Raw genomic sequence first — 17,159 nt, forward strand, 5'->3', positions numbered from 1 at the left:
GGGGTTAACACTGAAAAACTGCAGGTAGTGCACATAGAGCGTAGCCCCCAAAATTTCAACTGAAATTGCCCTTATGCATTGCCCCTGTTTTGGGGCATTTGGTGGCCACGTCTTTATGTGCTCCCATACATATGGGGTATCGTTTTATTCAGGGGAACTTGCAGATTGATTGTTAGTAAGATTTTGGTAGTTGCCATGGAGATTTTGGGGAGAAATCTAGGTTTGTATCTGGTTTTTCCTTGATTTCTGACCAAAGCGCTGACTTCTGCAAGGGACTGCGGCCACAATTTTCCATGTAGAAAGAGAAGAGTGGTGTCTCTGAATAGCTGAAGGTGTGCACTTTTCAGAAATATATAGTTTGTGGGGGTTATTTCACAGGTAGGGGGGTTAACACTGAAAAACTGCAGGTAGTGCACATAGAGCGCAGCCCCCAAATTTTTAGCTGTAATTGCCTTTATGCATTGCCCCTGCTTTGGAGTGTTTGGTGCCCATGTCTTTATGTGCACCCATACATATGGGGCATCATTTTATTCAGGAGAAGTTTGTCTTTCAAATTTGCCTTTGTTAGAAAATTTTTATGAGATTTTTTTTTGTCAAATCCACATTTGATCATGCGTCCAAGTTTACGTTTTAGAAAAAAAAAAAAATGTCATAAAAAGTTCCAAATTTCACAATGCACTGACAAAAAGTATTTGGCTTTTGAGAGAAAACTACATTGCACCTAGAAACCTGAAGGTCTGTAGTTTCTAAAGATACCGAACATGAGGGGATATTTTAGATTTACATATAAGTTATGCTGCATCAACTGTTACAAGCGCTTTTCCGCTTTGTTCTGGTGTGATATTGTACTAAGTATTGCTTTAGTTTGGGGGTTACTTCTGGACAGGAACTGTGGGGTACCACCACATATTTGGTATCGTTGGACTTGGGAGTATCAGGGCTTTTACAAACGACAAAAAAAAGTGTGTAAAATTAACTTTTCTATGGAAAAAAACCTCAAAATATACAGAAATTTTTCATAATTTTTTTTTTTTTTTACATATTTCACCCAAAATACACATCATATCTCCAGAAAAGTTATAAAATTTGATATGTATGTTGAAGCCCAATTAGTGACGAAAAAAACGATATATAATTTCCCTAGTTTCATGGAGGTTTTCCTACCAAAAAACATTGTTAAAGTGAATGAGTACAAAATGCTTAAAAAACGTCTGGCACTGGGGGGAACCGAAATGACGAATTCGGCTGGCACTTAAAGGGTTAAACAATTAAATTAGCCTTGGTCATGTTCACATGTCTTGCTCATTAATTTTAGAATGAAAGAAGACTCCTTTGGGACATATGCTGTTGCCTTTTATGGATACATGGGGGGTAGGTATAATGGAGCCATTAAAGGCAGGCATAGTATACACAGGTATTAATTATACAGATTTTTTTAGTTGAAGCCTATGTAATTTTTGACTTACTAATTGTACTTTTCATATCATTTGTAAATTTATTCCACACAATAAAGATACTTTGTTATTACCTTGGTGTATGGTACTTTGACCTTAGGATTTACACATTAGAAAGAGTAAATTCACATCCAGATCCTTTTTAATTGTCAAATAAAATCTATAGGGGTTATAAACTCTCTTTGAATTCTGGGAAAGATGAAATGAGCAAATAATACTGCCCAACATATCTGGGTAAAGGTAAGCAAACAAAAAGTACTTCATAAATCACAAGAGTATTACTTATCATTTAAATTACAAATTCATTTAAATGGCCCAACTCTTTATAAAGCCACTAAAATCAAGGCTAAAATGATAATCAATGCTTTCACAATTTATTAATTTCAAGGAGAAAGATGCTGCAGATTTCAACTAATCTAGGGCCCTAACATACGTGTTTCCTCCTTTGTCTCCTGTCGTTGATTCCTCATGTGTTCCACTGCAGGGTAATGCAGAAAGAAACACAGCCCTTTTTTTCCCAGATGTGACTGTACTCATTCAGGTGTATGCAAGTGCCCGAATTTAGGTAGAGAAAATCTCTTTTCTCTTTTTTTTAAAGGACAAGGAAAGGTTAATATAAATTAAAAGTAAGTCTAAAGGCATTCTTTTTAAGTACTTACTTCATATCTAAATTCCCAGATCCCTGCTTGCTTCTCTGAGATATGGTGCTGGCAGCCTACAGCAGTGTGAAGACTACAGTGACATCACTGAAATCTCTCTCCCCTTCCTGTAGGCTGCCAGCGGCAGCCTTCAGTAGCAATGCACATGTGTATAACTTGATCCTGTCTCCTGTTCTGAGCTACACATGCCCACCAGCCAATCAGAAGTGGATCTGCCAGGGGGGGAATGAAACACATGTGCAGTATGAAGCAAGGAGGGAAAGGAAGAATACCTTTTTAAAGATGGCTGCCTGTTCAAGAAAACAGATAGAAAATGTGAAGTAAGTGTGACTGAGTAAATATTTGATTAGGTGAGCCAAAAGTGTGGTGTTTTTACTAAAAAATAGGAGCACTATTGGGCAGTATGCTTTTTAAATTTTGACTTGCAATCACCTTTAAAACCCAAAAAGAAGAATTAGTTCCCATGCAAAAAGAAGTATCATCTTTTAAAGTGGCATGGCAGAAAATAAAGGCTTCTTGAATTTGTAAAAGCTCAGCTCTCCTCATTAGACCACAGGAAAAAAATGGTTTGGGTTTGCTTATAGATAGTTTACATTTCCTCCAAATGTAAATAAATACATTGGTGCAATGAGGGCCAGTCAAGAATTGCAATTTTTCTGTTAGGGTCCATAATGGTTACTCTAGTCAAGATTTTACTGTTAAAGAATACTTTCTTATTCCATATTTCAATGAAAATATTAAAAAAAATATTAAAACCTACCTTTTGTATTCAACACTGTATAGTAATTCATCACTGGAAGGAGGTGACCATTCTACAATATTTTGCAGATTTTTGGAGGAGAAGCTAACATTTTCAGGTTTAGTGCAATTTTCTGAAATGTAAACAATAAAGGTAATCAGTGACCTATATATATATATAGATATAGATATAGATATAGAGAGAGAGAGAGAGAGAGAGAGAGAGAGAGAGAGATCCTCTATACTCACCCATTATCAATATATATAGGACATTAAGCTACCGAGTAATGCCTGTTTTTTCATAAATTGCAATATACTTCAAGCTGGCCAACTACATCAAAGTCATCCCCTCTGGCCAGTCCTACACTCACTTTTATCTGATTCATTAAGAATTCTACTGCTTCAGTATGTATTTAACAATGGGTATACAAATTATACAAATTTTCATGATTATTATGATGGCTGCAACAATAACACCTTGCATGCATTTTATTGTGAAGAACTTCCAAGAGTATGTGGACCCCTGAAAACCATATTCTGCCAAATTCAAAATGGGTAAAGACTTAATTTAACTTCAGACTACTAGCTACTAAAACCTACTATGCAGAGGTTTTATAACATGTGGCTTCCACAATCAAAGGATTAAAGCCAGAAATCTTCCCTGCACCTGCTCTGTCTTACATGGTTCATCTTGCTTATATACTTCTGAGAGATGTTAAAATACTTGCCTTTACACATCCTGGGCTGCCTTAAGCAAGTGATGCAACACATAACTCTGCCTGCAACATACTGCATAACCATTGCAACCCTTGGATATTTTTAGATTAGTAGTGGTCAACTATGTATTTACTGTGTTTGGAATCTTTAGTGTTCTACCCTTTGGGTCAGATTTCTCAAAGTACGATTTTCATAAAAAGCACGATACAAAAAAATCGTATCAAATACAATTTCAAAATACGAAAAAATCGTATCTGATCATATAATGGCCGAAAAGTATGATTTTTTCGTATTTGAACGATCGTAAAATGCAGGAAAACCTTTCTGACTTTGACCCTTCTGTGCATGATTTTGGAAGCCTCCCATAAGAATCAATGGCACTTTGCAGCTCCAACTTGGCCCAAGGAAAGTCACAATACCAAACTTGAATGAATATGAATCTTTCGTACTCGGGGCAACAATATGATTTTGTCGAAATTTTTTGATGTGCTTTTTGATGCAAAGTACAAAAAAGTCGCAGAAAATACGCAAAAGTCGTAACCTTTAAAAAAATTAAAAATTTTTGTATTTGGACCAGTCTTACTTTGATGAATGTGCCCCTTTATTTTATTATTAAATTGCTATAAATGAAATGGCATTGCTTATGCTATTTATTACTAATATGATACATTTTGCTACATATATACTGTATTGTTTCATTTACTGCCTATTCACTTTGGTATAGTAATCACTGCTACTGCTGTTCTCCGTGATTTAAATGACCACCACTTCCTGTAATTCTAGCCCCAGGGTGGAGGCTTTTAATTAGACTAATTTTTATGTTGAGAATCAAATTATCAACATACAACATTTTTACTAGTAAAAGTATGGCTATGACACCACCTTTAAAGGAGAAGGAAAGTCATTTTGGCATTTTACTAGAACACCTAGAACACTATATTTATTCTGCAGAAACCATTACCATACCTGAGTAAACAGCTTTCTCCATTTGCTTAGGACGGCAGCTGCCATTTTAAGTAGCTTCCAGCCTGAAGTCTAGCCGTTATAGCTGAGATCACACATTTCTAAGGGAGGGGGGTGGTAGTTCTTAGCATTCTAGTGGAAGGGGGGGGACCAGGAGAGGGGAGAGAGAAAAGAACTGTGCAGACTCTGGCCACAGGAATTAAGGGTGTTTCTGAGAGAGGAAGTCATACACTGGAACATCATGTTTACAAAAAAAGAGACAAGAAACCCTGTGTTTTTTTGATAGAGTGCTTATGGCTGTATTTAAATAGACCTTTCTGATAAAGCTTACTTAGTTTTAACCTTTCCTTCTCCTTTAAATGGTTTAAGATACTACACTGGAAAGCTTTAATGTTTGTAGTTTTAATTCAAGTGAGAGCAATAGATTTCTTAGTGGATGCAAGTTTCTTCACCCCTGCATAAAGGGGTGTCCACTCCTAGAACACAATTATCATCCCCCAATCAAAAGACACTAGAAAGACTTTTTGCTAACTTACATGCAGTGGTTAGCACTCCAGAAAAAGTGATGACCAAAGCTTTTCACCAAGTTTTTGCCCATAGACTAAAATGGCCACAAGAAAAGTTGCATGAAGTCACCCATTAACTTCAATGCATTTTGTGAATTTTTTGCTGTTTCACAATTTTTTTTTGGCAAAGCAAAACAGGACAGGACATAGCCCACACGTTTTCTTACTTTCTAGAAAAAAAATTCTTTAAATTTTAAAACATATCTTTGCATATTGCAGTCTGAAATGAAGATCAAAAACACAAATTACACTTTTTGATTTAAAAAATTATGCGAATCAGAGAAATAAAACAGCAGTAAACCTAGGACTCTGGACTGAACAGACATGGCTAGGCCAAAATTGACTTTAAGCAATTTAGCACTTTATACAATGAGAGCAAGGGTTACTGCTCTCATTGGGTGAGAGCAATGGGTAATGCCATTCCAGCATGTCACATCCCCAAAACATTGTTCAGTCAGAGAGTCAGAATAATAGGTAATAGCATCCAGAGTACGAGAAATATATGGATATATGTAGCATCCCCACCAGATAATAGTGTAAGCAATTTGAAATAGTATCTTTAGAACATTTTACAGTGAGAGGTATTTGATACAAGCACCAAAAGGCCTAATTACCGTTATAAATTTCAACTTGAAGTGGGTCTTAGTAGCTGGGTATATATAACCCTATGGGGCACATTTACAAAAATGAGAATTTCACTTACCTCTTATCGTAAATTCCATTTCTTCTAGTCCCGACATGTCAGTACGCATGGGCAGTATTGCCCCCACAGCTAGGAGGTAAGACCTATATACCAAAGCCAATCAAAATTAGCCCTTACCTATAAGACCATGTGACTTCCTCCTCACCACTGTTATACATTTGCCAAGCAATACAAGAAGCAAATAATTGGGATGGGAAACTCCGTACTGACATGTCGGGACTAGAAGAAATGGAATTTACGATAAGAGGTAAGTGAAATTCTCATTTTCTTCTTCGTCCCTTCCATGTCAGTACGCATGGGATCTACCAAGCCATGCCCCTAAAATATAAGGGGTGGGAACAATAATATCAACAGATGCTAAAAACAAATCAAGCATCACAAGAAAAAACGGACCATTCCCGGCTACAAGAATCCTCTCAGGGACCAGAGGGATTTCCACACCACGGTTGCCATAAACATCCAAGCCCGGCTCGGGAGGATCCTCTGCCAACAAGAAGAAAATGGTCACAATCATAACTGACACTGGGCAGTTCACTGGTGTTACCAGCCCCGCAGCAACCGACCAGTTAACCACAACTCTGATGCATTATCCACTAGAGCTGTCTCTATGCCCCCAATCCTTAGCACTAACCTGGGGCCCTAGAAAAATAATTGTGACACACAAGCCTCTAGCTCCAAAGCACACCGGTATCAGCTTAAATTGGTGTTGACAGCCGTCAAACTCAACAACCCCCAGAGATCAGCCAAAGATAATCCAAGCACAGATCTGAAGCAACGAACAGTGAAAGGGCACACTAGCCATCAAGCCCCCCTATGGCACAAACAAGCTAGGGACTCCAGCCTGTAACAGAGCATGACAGGCTGAAATCCAACTTCCTACCACTCACTGTAGCTACCAACCTTGAGAGGCCACCTAACCAGCAATGTTAGGGCCAGGTTTAGGAACTGTACACGACCTGCAGATGGAAGATCAGCTAACCAGTAAAACAGGAATGGATTCAACTGGAAAACATGCATGGAACGACTGGTGCACAGCCAGCCCATACTCAATGTACCATCTAGCCACCCTGCATGAAAGTCAGAAGCGCCATATACTATGCATGCTAAACAACCAGCGGACAAACCAACACCCTGCCAGAAAGCAGTGGTGGACATGTCAAGCAAAGCACTGGAGAACATGCCAGCTGCCATCCCTGCATGCAAGAGCCCAGAGTGAAAGATAGCTAACACACAAGCAATAGCAAAAAACTAGCGCTGTGCTTGCAATACATGACTCTGCAATCACTGATGGACTGTTCAGATACTGTAACTGCAAAGAAACCGCTCCCCAAACTAGCCACTGCTAGTAAGGAGTGGAATACAAGGTGAAAAACAAGCACCCACACATGCCAAGAAAGCAGCTAAGGTAGACAGCCACAAGCGCCAAGGCACACCATGACATGAACCAAAGACCATATCAAAGGCAGCCAACCACATGCCTGCACCAAGGACCACAGCATGACTGGCAACCATATACGCCAAGGACTAAGCCAAGGCCAGCAGCCACCTGCGCCAAGGAGCACACCAAAACTGGCAGCCTCATAAACAATTGCCAGCATCCTATGAGCCTAAGCTCCTAACCAGGGCCAGTCTCCCTGGGAGCCAAAGGACAGAAAACAGGGCAAGTTGGCAAGCAAACCAAGGCTAAAACCGGGGTCAAATGAGCCACAAACTGGTCAAACGCCAAGCAAGCCAAAGGCCAGAACTAGAGCCAACGGCCAAGCAAGCCAAAGGCCAGAAACAGAGCCAACAGCCAAGCAAGCCAAAGGACAAAACCAATGGGCAAGCAAGCCAAAAAGTCAAAACTGGAGCCAATGGCCAAAACCTGAGCCAATGGCCAAGCAAGCTGAAGGCCAAAAACAGAGCCAAAAGGCCAATCAAGCCAAAGGTCAAAACCTGAGCCAAAAGGCCAGAACCAGAGCCAAAAGGCCAGAACCAGAGCCAAAGGCCAGAGCCAAGCAAGCCAAAGGCCAGCGGCCAAGCAAGCCAAAGGCCAGAACCAGAGCCAAGTGGCCAAGCAAGCCAAAGGCCAGAACCAGAGCCAAGTGGCCAAGCAAGCCAAAGGCCAGAACCAGAGCCAAGCGGCCAAGCAAGCCAAAGGCCAGAACCAGAGCCAAGCAAGCCAAAGGCCAGAATCAGAGCCAATGGCCAAGCAAGCCAAAGACCAGAACCGGGCCAACGGTCACACCAGCCAAAGGCCAAAACCAATGGGTAAGTGAGCCAAAAGGTCAAAACCAGAGTCAATGGCCAAAACCAGAGTCAATGGCCAAAACCAGAGTCAATGGCCAAGCAAACTAAGGCCCAAAACAGAGCCAAAAGGCTGAAACCAGAGCCAAAGGTCTGAACCAATGGACAAGCAAGTCAAAGACTAAACTAATGTCCAAGCGAGCCAAAGGTCAAAACTGGAACCAATGGGCAAGCAAGCCAAAGGCCAAAATCAGATCCCACTGCCGAGCAAGCCAAAGGACAGAACTGGGAAAAACGGGCAAGCAAACCAGAAGACAGAACCAGCGGCCAAGTGAGCTAAAAGCCAGAATGGAAGAAGCAGCCAAGTGAGTCAAGGCCAGAACCAGGGCCAGCGACCAAGCAAAGAAAACTGCCAAACCAAGGACCAGTGGCCACTCAAGCCAACAAGGACCAGCAGGCAAGCAAGCCAGAGTCCAAAACAAGGACCAGCAGGCAAGCCTATAGCAAAAATTCTGCTGCCAGGGGTGAGAGGCAGTAGCAAAGCAAGCCAAAGGCCATAACCCGGAACCACAGCCAAGGGCAACAAAAGCCATAAACAGACCCAACAGCCAAGCAAGCCAAAGACCGTAATCTGGGCCAACAGGCACACAAGGCAAAGTCCATGACAAGGACCGGCAGCCAAGCAAGCCAAGGCTATAGCAGAAAGTCTGATGCCAGGGGTCAGAGGCAGTAGACAGATGAGCTCAAGGCCATAAGCAGAAACTGCAGCCAAGTTAGGCAAAGGCCATAGACAGAACCAACAGCCAAGCAAGCCAAAGACTATAATCAGGGCCAACAGACACACAAGGCAAAGTCCATGAAAAGGACCAGCAGCCAAGCAAGTCAAGGCTATAGCAGAAAGTCTGATGCCAGGGGTCAGAGGCAGTAGACAGATGAGCCGGAGGCCATAAGCAGGAACTGCAGCCAAGTGAGGCAAAGGCCATAGACAGAACCAACGGCCAAGCAAACCAAAAACAATAATCACGGCCAGGGTCAACAGGCACACAAGGCAAAGCCCAAAACAAGGAACATCAGTCATGCAAGCCAGAGGCATAGCAAAAAACTGGCTAACAGGGACCAAGAACAGCGGTCACGCTGACCAAAGGCCATAACCAGGACAACGACCAACAGGCACGTAAGCAAAGGTCATAGCACAAGCCGGCAGTCATGCAAAATGACAGTCACAGAGCAATCAAACATTTACTAATGTTGGCTCCTATCATGCTAGCAGACAGAAATATACCTGTAAATACACCAGAAAGAAAAAGGAGTTGTTGAACTACAACTCTGTTCATACCTGGTAGGAAAAAACTGCCTTTTAAAGCCAAAGACCCAACCAGGGCCTGCAGAAATAAAATAAGCAGGAAAAGGTACAACACTGAGACAGCAGAACCCCCAGTTAAACCAGGAAGCCCCTGATGAAATAAGAGCTGCTATACCTGCTGTGTCTGCACAGTAGATTTGACTCACAAGGAATTCTACATATATGAAATAGCAATAACAAGGAGCCCAAGAAGCATTCAAGCACCTAACAAGATAACACTGGCTTGTAGGTAAAGGCAAACTCCAGTCAGAACCCTGGAGAAAGACTGGTTAAAAGGTGCAGACTCCCTGTGAGAAAAGGAGATACCATACTGCTACAGCAGTGCAACTCCCAGCCAGTCTGGGCACACCTGGTGTAATAATGAGCTCCCATACCTGCAGAGTCCGCATGGTAGACTCACAAAGAAAAGCTAACAATATGAAACAGCAATAGCAAGGAGGCCTAGAAGCATACAACACCTTACAGGATAAAATTGGCTTGTAGGCAAAATGCAAACTCCAGTCAGAACCGTGGAGAAAGGTTGGTTATAAGGTTCAGACTCCCTGCGAGAAAAGGAGATACCATACTGCTACAGCAGTAAAACTCCTAGCCAGTCTGGATGTACCCAGTGTAATAATGAGCCCCAATACCTGCAGAGTTTGCATGGCAGACTCGACTCACCAAGAAAGGCTAACAATATGAAACAGCAATAGCAAGGAGGCCTAGAAGCACACAAACACCTTACAGGATAAAATTGGCTTGTAGGCAAAATGCAAACTCCAGTCAGAACCCTGGAGAAAGGCTGGTTATAAGGTGCAGACTCCCCATAAGAAAAGGAGATACCATACTGCTACAGCAGTGCAACTCCTAGAACAGTCTTGGAAGCACCTGGTGTAAATGAGCACCCATACCTGCACACATACCTGCACCCATACCTGCACCCATACCTGCACCCATACCTGCACCCATACCTGCACCCATACCTGCACCCATACCTGCACCCATACCTGCTGTGTCTGCACAGAGGACTCAGGCTTACAGTAAAAACACTAAAGATATCAATAGCAAAGTGCCCTAAAGGAGCACTTACACCTTACCAGGTAGTAGTGAGTAGTCAGCAGCATGGCAACTCCCACAAGAACCCAGACAGCCTTCAGCTGAGGGACATAATTAGCTCATTAGTATGCAGGCCTCTCAGTGCACTGAGCATTTCAAACACACAGTGGGGACTGAAGATTCATACTCACCAGATTCAGGCTTAGTTATCACTAGCCCATATCCATACCCCTGGCCCTTTAGTCCGAAATGTCTTCAAAGGCTCAAAACACCATAGGAAAAAGGAGACTCAATTGATCACAGGCAGGAATGTGGAAATACCCACGCCTGTATACTTTCCCACTAAGCAGCTGTTTGCATACTTTGCATACATGGGAATAGAGCAGGGGGCTATTTTAGCACAAGGCTAGGGCCATGGGTATGCCCACACCTGCATTTCTTCCCAATAGGTGAAAGTTTGATTACTTTACTTATTGGGGCATCAGGTAAAATCTTCTCCATTACCTGGGAATCATCCCTCTATGTATACACAGAGGTAAAAAATAAAATGACAAAAACAAAAGAAAAATCAAACTGTGAAATCACAAGATGGTGAGGAGGGAGATCCTACCTCCTGTTCAGTAGGACAAAAAATAACAGTGGTGAGGAGGAAGTCACATGGTCTTATAGATAAGGGCTAATTTTGATTGGCTTTGGTATATAGGTCCTACCTCCTAGCTGTGGGGGCAATACTGCCCATGCGTACTGACATGGAAGGGACGAAGAAGAAAGCACAAACGCTCCGAGCATATTTTCGCTGATTTTTTCGGGCGTCCGCACGACTTTTTCATACGGCGCACAACTTTTTCGTATGGCGCACAACTTTTTCAGACGTTTGCACGAAAAAATCGGAAAGATTTACTGCTGTTTACAATTGTTCGGTACGAAAATTTCATGACTTTCGGATCGCCAATACGATATTATCGTGACTAATACGATTTTTTCATAAGCATTTTCGTGACATTTGCGATCTTACGAAATTTTCGTTTCCAATACGATTTTTTCCCATTCTTGATTCGGATTCGTGGATTAGTAAATGTGCCCCTTTGTCTAAAGAACAATTAATACACTAGTAGACAAGTGCACTGAACACTGTCTGAAAAGATTACGAAGATACAAGTAGTGTCCAGATTACACAACACAGCTATTTTGATACAATTGTAACTGATAAGATAAGCAATCATTTAGTGGAATGATTCACAGTTGAGGAATAGAGACTCGCAGATTAGGCAAGAACCTGCAGTGAAGGCAGCCACGTGACAGAGAGACTGAACACAGGAGTTTTCTCTGGAAGTGCAGCAGCTTAGTTTACAAACTACTTACAAATTACTAAGATGCAGTAACAGGGGATTTATTGAGGGATAGTCACAGAACAGGAATCATACACAGAACTTAAGCAACTAAACTAGGAAAATTTAGAAATGGAGTTATCAGGAAACAAATTTGGTACACAAATTATCAATCAAATAACACAGTACCAAGGATTTTAGAAGCTCAGGCCAGTGCCGGGTCAAACACTCAGTGTGCCCAAGGCACGCCCGCTGCCCTGGATTACTCCTGTCCCCTCTACAGTAAGATGAGAAGGGAGAGAAAAGGAGGGGTGTAATCTTGACAAGTAGGAGCACATTGCCATTCTTTAACTAGGGGTAGGCAAATAACTAAGGGAAGGTGCCTAACACATGTGTCTTTTGCCTAGCACTACTTCTGTCCCTGAGTTAGACACGTTAAAATCATACAGAATTGCTAGATCACAAACTACTTTACCTAGATTGTTGGACTGCCCTTACTCAAGGAAATAACCTGTTTGCTCAGACAAAGACTGGGAGGGGTGGGCAAGATATATAAAAGACCTTCCCCCAAAGCTGATTGAAGGTAGCCTCCAGCAATAACCCCTATCCTAGCTGGAAGCATCCTACCATTTACACTGTATGAGAAGGCAGATAGTTACATCCCAAGCACATCATATGCAACTAGAAAGGGCAGTTTGAGAACAAACTTCATGTTGGTTTGAAAAACGTGTCATGGAGTCACTGGATGGAATCTGATCTGTTGCTGTTTTTACCCAGTTTTTCTAACCTTGGACCACATTTATATAATAAAAACCACTGTGCAAAGTTTGGGGACCCTGGTTTTAATAGTGTCTGAATGGCAACAATTTAAATTTCCCCACTGAAAGTGATTGGCGATTTTTTTAACTTGGAACTGCAGTTACCCAGGGACTAACTCTGCAATGTTAAGGGACCCTAGGATTAATAATTAAAGAACGGCAGCAGTTTAAATTAAAACCAGTAAGTCAATAGGTGAATTGTGATTGGTGGTTGGTGGATGTGCACATTTTTTCAAGTCAACAAGTGACAAACAGTGGGCACCCTGGCATAAATAGTGTGAGAATGACAGCATTTTAAATTTAAGCCAATAAAATTCAATTGGTAAACAAATCCAAGTGGTTTCATCTGCAGTGAGAGACAGTGGGTACTGAAACCCTGTGCACACTATACTGCATACCAGTGCTGTCCAACTTCTGTGGTACTAAGAGCCAGAATTTTTCTGGAGGGCTGATAATGGAAGCCAGTTTTGACCATTCCCTTTGACCACATCTACTTCAAACCACACCCATGTTATCACAAGAATTTTTGAGACCATACCCACATTATTGGTGATGGCACACTAAAAAACAAATATTTGGTCCTTGCTACTACCCATCACTCATACGTAAAAGAAGTTTATGTCATATTAAGACATACTCTTAAATTTATATGGCTCCTCCTCCCCCCAGGATAGAATGGCAACCCCAAGCACATTATACACCTTAGGGACCCCCTAGCAACTATTTCCAAATGCTAACAAACTCCCAGAACAAACCCCTACCAGGTTCACCTCCCACAGGCAGTGTAGGGCAGGCAGATTATGGCACACAGACAGCATAGGCCAGGCACAGTATGGCCCACACAGGCAGAGTATGGCACAAACAGGCAAGGTAGAGCAGTCAGAGTATGGCACACACTGGCAGCATAGAGTTGGGCAGGCAGAGTATGGAAGGAGACATGGAAACCTACCTGTATCATGACTACGCAAGTAGCTGATCATGACTACATCAACATGAAATGTTTGTACTGTACTAAGTACAGCGACACAGTGCCAGTACTGCTCCTAGATGCCTGCAGTCTGAGTCTGAGGTCTTACAGGTGTAAACAATGCAGGTCCTTACAGGTGTTAACAATGCAGAGTCTTAGAGGTGTGTACAACACAGGGTCATCAAGATGTGAACAATGCAGGCTATTCAAGGTGTAAACAATATATGGACTAGCAAGTGTGAACAATACAGGGGTTTACAGTCTGAATCTGAGGTACGAATAATGCAGGTCAATACAGGTGTTTACAGCTTAATATCAGGTGTGAATATTGCAGAGGCCAGTTAATTTAATCAATGAAACCATTTAAACCTTACACAAAGATAAGCATTCACAGCAGCCAAACAGATGATGGTCACATAAGGGAGAGGGGGCAGTTGGACAGCACCGCAGTATACAGTAAAATGCAGTAGATATTTATACTCCAGGTCCATTATATACAGTCAGAGGCATGTTAAATGCAAGGCAGTGTGTAGTGACACACCAGACTTATATACAGTATATACAGTGTGACCCAAGCACATTACATATAGTGTCAGGCAGTAGATACTGATCCCTTGGATACATTATATAAAATAAAAGGCAGTAGCTTTAACATCCTAAGTACATAATATACACAGAGAGATGAAATGGGTATTAACCCATCCCAGGCATACTATATACGGTAAACTGAGATGCAGGGGAACTTACAACCTAGAATTGCTAGTTTAATTTATAATGCTCCTAGAATATTTGTAAGGCTAAATGCTGTGCCAATTTCATGTATTTAAACAAAAAAGATACAGTATATCCAATTCTTATTCCATGTATAATGCACAAGAAATAAAAAAACATGAAAGGTCATTTACAAATACAATGCTGTTAACAAGGTGCTTAATACAACTATACAGAAGTACAGATTTGTTTGGACACAAGTACCTAGCAGTTACTTCATATAGATTTCATATAGACATAAAAAAGGTTGAACTTTAAACTTGATGGACATGTGTCTTTTATCAACCTAACTTACACTTGCAAACACATTCATAATGGCCCTTACTGACTATATTCCAGGTAAGACCAAACTAGAACCACATGGGGATTGTGCTATTTGTTACTGTCTAAAGTTGGTAGACAACTTTAACTTTAAACCAAGTATAGCCAACTTAAGAATGTGTCTTTTCTACTTGGCAGTTTTAACACGTGGCAAATAAATTATGGTTTTTGCCAGGGCTTCTCTCTTTCTGCATTTTTTCTGCAGGTGGAGAGAAGACAATGCTCTCCCCTCTGATACTCTGTGTCTCCTCTGACAGGCATGGTTTTGGTCTATGTGCAGACACTAGATATTAATTATTCATATATAATTATATTTTCCTATTGAAACCCTTCTATTGTTAGCCTCCCCCCACACACCGGTAATTCCAGAATTACCTGAGAGGCCTTGAGGTAGTAGGACTAGTAGGAGCAGCAGCATATTGAAGGTGCAAAACCAACAGCAATTCCGGGAAGGCATTACATAATAAGGAATGTCACATAAAGCCTGTGACTGCTTGGACTGCAAATTTATAAAATAAGAATTAGCTCCTCTGGAGAATCCAGATCACCCCTGTGGTCGCTTTGGGAGCATTTGGTTTCTTCTTGCCTTTTGTTGCTGCGGCTTTCTTTCCCTGTGCAGCAAGTGCTGGTACTTTCTCTAACACTCCCTGACCAACTATTCTCAGAAAGTCACTTCCGCCTATTTGCATTCTTTATGTAAATGCTAACTACTAAAAATACTTTACCTGCTTGACGTGCACTATTTGAAAGAGGAGGGGCAACAGCAGTGATAAAGCAAAGTCATTCTTGCATTCCCTGTACAACAGATTTCTGTGCTAAACACAAAGCTGTAGTTCCTTGTACTGGCTGTGTTGCTAGTCACCAGTGAATTCTTTAGACTTATATTTGTTACTTCATTTCATTTTTATCTAGAGAAAAGCCAGTGTGGTCGCATGATGGTGTGTGAGGGTGTGTGTTCCTCTTCAGTGTGTGTAAGAGAGACTAAATCAGCTTGTTTCCCTGTAATTGAATCTACTGTATGTTTGAGAGGGACTGAGTGATTTGCATGTCTGTATTTGTATGACTAAGTTCCTCTACGTTAACATGCAGTAAATTGGAGAGGCTCTGGCTGCTGCATCAAGGGAATGCACCAAATCACAGGTAATACCAAGCTGAAACAAAGCACAGGCTACACTTGAGACATACGCATAGGGCAGGGTCCTTTGTTTATAGTGAGATGATAAACCAACATATTGTATTGCTTAAGAAATGGAAATTAATAGTGATGGGTGAAACAATTTGCCAGATTTTTTCGCAAAATGGGCGACAAAATTCGCCACAGAGAAAATTTGGCATGCATCAAAAAATTGTCGCCCCTGTAAAAAAAAGATTGGCATGCGCGTGAAAAAAATGACTTGCATCAAAAAAAGTTTTGAGAATCGTTTAAGAGATTCAGAAATTTTTCGGCAAAGCAAAACAGGACAGATTCGCTCATCACTAGAAATTAATTGATGCAAGGATTTTTTAGGGATATATTCAATTATGCTTTTTCAGTACTACATTATTACTACAATAAAAAAATGATAAGCAGTAAAAAAATTAGTGTGACCTTATGCAAAAAATATCATCGCCAGGTCTGCTGACAGATACTTCTTTTAAAATAGGTATACTCTCTACTGAAAAACATCCTCTGCATCATTGAGGCCTCTATGCTGGGTTGCTAAGTGTCTACCTAAGTACAACCAATTTAATAACCCACTAAAAAAAAAAAAAAAAATTATATACCAGTTTGTTCCATTTGAGAAATTGAGGTACAAATCACGTGCTTTCCATGTTTGCCCACAGAAAGTCCCAATGCAAGAAGTGGAAGACCATCCTACTGTCAAGCTCTGATATGGCAATAGTAATCTTAGTAGGGGTCACAGTCTATATTAGGGTAAAATCTACAGCTATTTATAGCAGTGGCCTTTTTAGGCAGGAACCCAGTTTGGTCCAGGTAGATTACCGTATATACTCGAGTATAAGCCGATCCGAATATAAGCCGAGGTACCTAATTTTACCTAAGAAAACTGGAAAAACTTATTGACTCGAGTATAAGCCTAGGGAACCCCTCCTAGGGTGGGAAATGCAGCGGCTACTGCTAAGTTTCAATAATCAAATAACAGATAAATAAATAATAGATAACTTTAGGGAAAGAAAAATGCTACAGCAGCAGACAAAAGCAAGTTTGGGAAGGCTAAGGAAGCTGCCATACTAATTATCAAGTACTTGCCATCCTGCTGTGTGCTTTGTGCTTGTCCCATTGGTTCTGTGTGCTGTGTGTGCTCCCATCATTAGTGAATCTCCATTACCAAAAATAATTACTTACAAATCCTAAGTAGGCACAGTGCATCATTGGAGCATTTTTATTTCTAAAGATCTGCCCTTAAAAGTTTTTTTTTATACTTTTTTAGCGGTCTTTTTATGTGCCTTTTTTAGTGAATGTGCCCCCACTGTGACGCGCCGCGGCTTGATGTGTGTCCCATCGGTTCGGTAATTAGAAGCAGTAACA

General features: G+C 41.2%; 1 protein-coding gene across 1 annotated transcript in view; it reads right to left on the bottom strand.

The window, feature by feature from the left end:
- Positions 1-15,298, bottom strand: part of LOC100496393 — a 93,861-nt gene extending 78,563 nt beyond the window's left edge. The window contains exons 1-2 of the mRNA XM_031902157.1: positions 15,005-15,298; positions 2,874-2,985 (exon numbers count right to left, since the gene is read on the bottom strand). The gene's annotated coding sequence lies outside the window, so the exon portion shown is untranslated. The remainder of the gene's footprint in view (positions 1-2,873; positions 2,986-15,004) is intronic.
- Positions 15,299-17,159: the final 1,861 nt, after the last annotated feature.

Source organism: Xenopus tropicalis, chromosome 5 (assembly GCF_000004195.4).
Source record: "Xenopus tropicalis strain Nigerian chromosome 5, UCB_Xtro_10.0, whole genome shotgun sequence".
Lineage (NCBI taxonomy): Eukaryota > Metazoa > Chordata > Amphibia > Anura > Pipidae > Xenopus > Xenopus tropicalis.